Source organism: Oncorhynchus mykiss, chromosome 13 (genome assembly GCF_013265735.2).
Source record: "Oncorhynchus mykiss isolate Arlee chromosome 13, USDA_OmykA_1.1, whole genome shotgun sequence".
Classification (NCBI taxonomy): Eukaryota; Metazoa; Chordata; class Actinopteri; order Salmoniformes; family Salmonidae; genus Oncorhynchus; species Oncorhynchus mykiss.
In genome coordinates, this window is record NC_048577.1 from 62,159,673 (window position 1) to 62,165,672 (window position 6,000).

Sequence of the window (6,000 nt, forward strand, 5' to 3'; positions counted from 1 at the left end):
CAGCCAGCTGCTGGAAACCTGAGAAATTACTTTACAGGCTGGCTGGCTAGCTACAGCATAGAAGACACGCATTGAGCAAGCAAAGCTCAGCATATCGGAGGTAATGGCATGCACGCACACTCAGCATAACAACACGTTTCGCTTTTCAACTCACCAAACTTGATGTTTTTGTATAGTTCTTAACGTCGTCTATTGTGTAATAAAAAGGTCAACTTGAACGTAGCTACTACAATTGTGACTGGCAGACAAGCATGCGTTTTAAATCCCGCTCGTTTCTCCTTGTTGATTCCTTTCTCTACATTCCCTTGTATCGCGGAGCCAGACGTCATGTTTGGTCACGTGGGTTCATTCATGAAGTATCAACAGAAGGACACTAAAAATCATATTTTCATGTGTGCAATCTCTTGCATGATGTTGCAACGCATCTGTAAAAAAAAACAAAAAAAAATTAAAAAGAGCTTGTTCTAACGCAATATGGTTGATTTTGCAAAAATGGACACTTTTGGATGTTAAATGTTATTGAAAATAAAACTTATTGAAACTGCTTTTAATCTATCTGAATTGTTTTCTTTACTATGTCCGCAAACAAGATCTAATAGTGGCTGAGACCATACTATTTAAGAATATAAAGATTTGTATCGGTTTCCCCAAATACCTGAGTTACAACGTCATCAAATGTGCTATTTTAGTTGTAAAGGAAATTACCAAAATTGTGCCATAATACAGTTGAAGTCGGAAGTTTACATACACCTTAGCCAAATACATTTAAACCCAGTTTTTCACAATTCCTGACATTTAATCATAGTAAACATTCCCTGTTTTAGGTCAGTTAGGATCACCACTTTATTTTAAGAATGTGACATGTCAGAATAATAGTAGAGAGAATGATTTATCTCCGCTTTTATTTCTTTCATCACATTCTTAGTGGGTCAGAAGTTTACATTCACTCAATTAGTATTTGTTGGCATTGCCTTTAAATTGTTTAACTTGGGTCAAATATTTTGGGTAGCCTTCCACAAGCTTCCCATAATAAGTTGGGTGAATTTTGGCCCATTCCTCCTGACAGAGCTGGTGTAACTGAGTCAGGTTTGTAAGGCCTCCTTGCTCGCACACACTTTTTCAGTTCTGCCCACAAATATTCTATAGGATTGAGGTCAGGGCTTTGTGACGGCCACTCCAATACCTTGACTTTGCTGTCCTTATTAAGCCATTTTGCCACAACTTTGGAAGTATGCTTGGGGTAGCTGTACATTTGCAACCAAGCTTTAACTTCCTGACTGATGTCTTGCTTCAATATATCCACATAATTTTCCCTCATCATGATGCCATCTATTTTGTGAAGTGCATCAGTCCCTTCTGCAGCAAAGCACCCCCACAACATGATGCTGCCACCCCCGTGCTTCTCAGTTGGGATGGGGTTCTTCGGCTTGCATAACGATGGCCATCAGACCAGAGGACATTTCTCCAAAAAGTACGATCTTTGTCCCCATGTGCAGTTGCAAACCTTAGTCTGGCTTTTTTATGGCGGTTTTGGAGCAGTGGCTTCTTCCTTGCTGAGCGGCCTTTCAGGTTATGTCGATATAGGACTCATTTTACTGTGGATATAGATACTTTTTTACCTGTTTCCTCCAGCATCTTCACAAGGTCTTTTGCTGTTGTTCTGGGATTTATTTGCACTTTTCGCACCAAAGAACGTTCATCTCTAGGAGACAGAACGTGTCTCCTTCTTGAGTGGTATGACAGCTGCGTGGTCCCATGGTGTTTATACTTGCGTACTATTGTTTGTACAAATTAATGTGGTACCTTCAAGTGTTTGGAAATTGCTCCCAAGGATGAACCAGACTGGTGGAGGTTTAAAATTTTGGCAGATTTTTTTTGATTTTCCCATGATGTCAAGTAAAGAGGCACTGAGTTTGAAGGTAGGCCTTGAAATACATCCACAGGTACACCTCCAATTTACTCAAATGATGTCAATTAGCCTGTCAGAAGTTTCTAAAGCTATGACATAATTTTCTGGAATTTTCCAAGCTGTTTAAAGGCACAGTCAACTTAGTGTACGTAAACCTCTGACCCACTGGAATTGTGAAACAGTGAATTAAAAGTGAAATAATCTGTCTGTAAACAATTGTTGGAAAAATTACTTGTGTCATGCACAAAGTAGATGTCCTAACCGACTTGCCAAAACTATTGTTTTTTAAGAAATTTGTGGAGTGGTTGAAAAACAAGTTTTAATTAACCTTAGTGTATGTAAACTTCAGACTTCAACTGTATATATAACCTTTCACATTAATTATTATTATTATTTTTTTTACTATTTGGAAGTTCTTAATTATATGTATGCATCATTTATGTCAATGTCCATGTATGTCTTGATGATATTCAGAAACATGTACCTACCACATCAAAATCTTCACATTGTTCTTAAGATTATTTTAGGAATTATCATATAAGGTTCACATATGGGAAAGTCAACAATATCAATTGTAATTTAATACACATTTGCCTCAAAAATATGTACCGTGATGGTAATGACTTAGCGTTGTGGTAATAAATAAAGGCTAAATACATATATTTTTAAATGACAGTGTGGTGGAAATTACATTTCAAATAAAACTGATTTAAAATACCATTAAACATTTGAATGTCACAGTTGTACATGTTTAATTTTATTGAAGATATAGTACAGACTATTCGTTCCAAATCATCCCAAAGGTGTTCGATGGGGTTGAGGTCATGGTATTGTGCAGACCAGTCAAGTTCTTACACACCAATCTCAACAAACCATTTCTGTGTGGACCTCGCTTTGTGAACGGGGGCATTGTCATGCTGCTACAGGAAAGGGCCTTCACCAAAAATGTTGACGCAAAGTTGGAAGCACAGAATTGTCTAGAATGTCATTGTACGCTGTAGCGTTAAGATTTCTCTTCACTGAAACTAAGGGGCCTTGCCCAAATCATGAAAAACAGCCCCAGACCATTATTCCTCCTCCACCAAACTTCACAGTTGGCGCTCTACATTGGGGCAGATTTCTTTCATCGGACTGTCAAATAGTGAAGCGTGATTTATCTCTCCAGATAACGCATTTCCACTGCTCCAGAGTCCAATGGCAGTGAGCTTTACACCACTCCAGCCAACACTTGGCATTGCAAATGGTGATCTTATGCTTGCTACATGCTTCAGCACTCGGAGATCCCATTCTGTGAGCGTTTGTGGCCTACCTCTTCGCGGCTGAGCCATTGTTGCTCCTAGACATTTCCCCTTAATAATAACAGCACGTACAGTTGACCGGGGCAGCTCTAGCAGGGTAGAAATTTGACAAACTGACTTGATGGAAAAGGTGGCACCCTATGACAGTGCTAAGTTGAAGGTCACTGAGCTCCTCAGTACGGGCCATTCTACTGCCGATGTTTGTCTATGGAGATTGCATGGCTGTGTGTTCGATTTTATACACCTTTTAGCAACGGGTGTTGCTGAAATTCCCGAATCCCCGCAGCATGATGCTGTCACCACCATGCGTCGCCGTAGGGATGGTGCCAGGTTTCCTCCAGATGTGACACTTGGCCCTCAGGCCAAAGAGTTAAATCTTGGTTTCATCAGACCAGAGAATCTTGTTTCTCATGGTCTGAGAGTCTTTAGGTGCCTTTTGGCAAACTCCAAGCGGGTTGTCATGTGCCTTTTACTGAGGAGTGGCTGCAGAGATGGTTGTCCTTCTGGAAGGTTCTAGCATCTCCACAGAGGAACCCTAGAGCTCTGCCAGAGTGACCAATCGGGTTCTTGGTCACCTCCCTGACCTAGGCCCTTTTCCCCGATTGCTCAGTTTGGCTGGGCAGCCAGCTCTAGAAAGAGTCTTGGTGGTTCCAAACCTTTTCCTTTTAAGGATGATGGAGGCTACTGTGTTCTTGTGGACTGTCAATGATGCAGAATTGTTTTGGTACCCTTCCCCAGATCTGTGCCTCAACACAACTCTGTCTCAGCACTCGACAGACAATTCCGTCAACCTCACGGCTTAGTTTTTGCTGACTTGCACTGTCAACTGTGGAATATATACACACGTGTGTACCTTTCCAAATCATGTCCAATCAATTGAATTGACCACAGGTGGACTCCAATCAAGTTATAGGACCGTCTCAAGGATAATCAATGGAAACAGGATGCACCTGAGCTCAATTTCAGGGTCTGAATACCTACATAAATAAGGTATTTCTGTATTTTATTTATTTGCAAAAATGTCTAAACTGTTTTTCGCTTTGTCATTGTGGGGTATTGTGTGTAGATTGCTGAGATGTTTTTTTTTTTTAAATCCATTATAGAAGGCTGTAACGTAACAAAATGTGGAAAAGGGGTCAGAATACTTTCCGAAGGCACTGTATATAGTTTCCATTTATTTAACTTTTTTTTTTAAACAGGTGCATTAGATATTTTTGTAGTGTAATGCATAGTAGAATGTCAAAAGCCTGGGTGTGAGACAGTGAATTCCAGACATGAAATGCTTTATAAAATAAAATAAAATATTGAAAGCTGAAAGAAAAAGTTTAGGTTATAGCCTCGATGTGAAGAAAAAAAATCTAAATTAACATTTTATCTTAATCTAACCCTGAGACACAAAAAGGCCAGTATTTGCAAAATCACCCATATATGCATACAGGCTACAGAAAAATAGTTTAAATAATTTAATTAATCATGAAAGTTTTGGAAATAACGTTTAATAAAACAGATCTAGCTAGACTTTACATATTTTGTTCACAAAATATATAAACTCTTACAGGTTCAGCATATTCATGCATTTCACTTTGTATAGGCCTAATAGTACCACTTCCACCTTGTAAACAGTAATATGCCAGTCAAATATGTAAAAGGACTGAACGTAAAATGTCTTATGTAAAATACTGTAGTCTACCTACTGTGTATGTGTAACAATGATTGCTACCATCTTGAACAAGTCTCTCACACAAAGGAGATGTGTTTGTGTGTAGCAAGTCTATCTTGTAAAGGAGATTCATCTACACTGAACAGAAATATAAAAGCAGCATGTAAAGTGTTCCATGAACTGAAAAATAAAATCACAGAAATGCTCCATATGCACAAAAATGCTTATTTCTCTCAAATGTTGTGCAAATATTTGTTTACATCACTGTTAGTGAGCGTTTCTCCTTTGCCAAGGTAATCCCTCCACCTGACAGGTGTGACATGTAGAGAAGCTGATTAAACAGCATGATCGTTATACAGGTGTACCTTGTGCTGGGGACAAAAGGCCATGTAATTGTCACATAACACAATGCCACAGAGGTTAAGTTTGAGAGAGCTGCAAATTGGTATGCTGACTGCAGGAATCTGCACCAGAGCTGTTGCCAGAGAATTTAATGTTAATTTCTCTGTCGTTTTAGAGAATTTGGCAGTACATCCAACCTGCCTCACAACTGCAGACCATGTGTATGGCTTCATGTGGGCGAGTGGCTTGCTGATGTCATCATTGTGAACAGTGCCCCATGGTGGCGACCCTGGTTATGGTATGGGTAGGCATAAACTACGAACAACAAACACAATTGCATTTTATCGATGGCAATGTGAACAAACAAAAATACCATGAGATCCTGAGGCCCATTTTTATTAAGGCATCTTTGTCAAACAGATGCATATCTGTATTCCCAGTCGTTTAAAATCCATAATCCAATGATTTCCTCATATGAACTGTAACTCTAATATCTTTGAAATTGTTGCATGTTCCGTTTATATTTTTGTTCAGTATAGATAGATTTCTATATGTGTGTAACTTTTGTAACATTAATGACTGCTACCATCTTTGACAAGTCTATTTTAAAGAAGATATACATCAACAAGACAAACCTGGATAAAGAAAAGTTCAATAGAATTCCCATTTTGTTGTGGTTTCCAAGTGTGTGTAAACAGTGTTGCTCCTTCTACAAACTGAAAAACAATGTTTTTCCCTCCCTTAGTCAGGCTAAAATGATTAACATACTAAAGCTGTAATATAATCTCTCA

At 38.9% G+C, this 6,000-nt stretch overlaps 1 protein-coding gene across 1 annotated transcript in view; it reads right to left on the reverse strand.

The window, feature by feature from the left end:
- The window catches only part of LOC110487058 (transcription factor MafG), a 39,310-nt gene extending 38,888 nt beyond the window's left edge, over positions 1–422 (reverse strand). The window contains exon 1 of the mRNA XM_036941817.1: positions 155–422. The gene's annotated coding sequence lies outside the window, so the exon portion shown is untranslated. The remainder of the gene's footprint in view (positions 1–154) is intronic.
- Between the last annotated feature and the right edge of the window lie 5,578 nt (positions 423–6,000).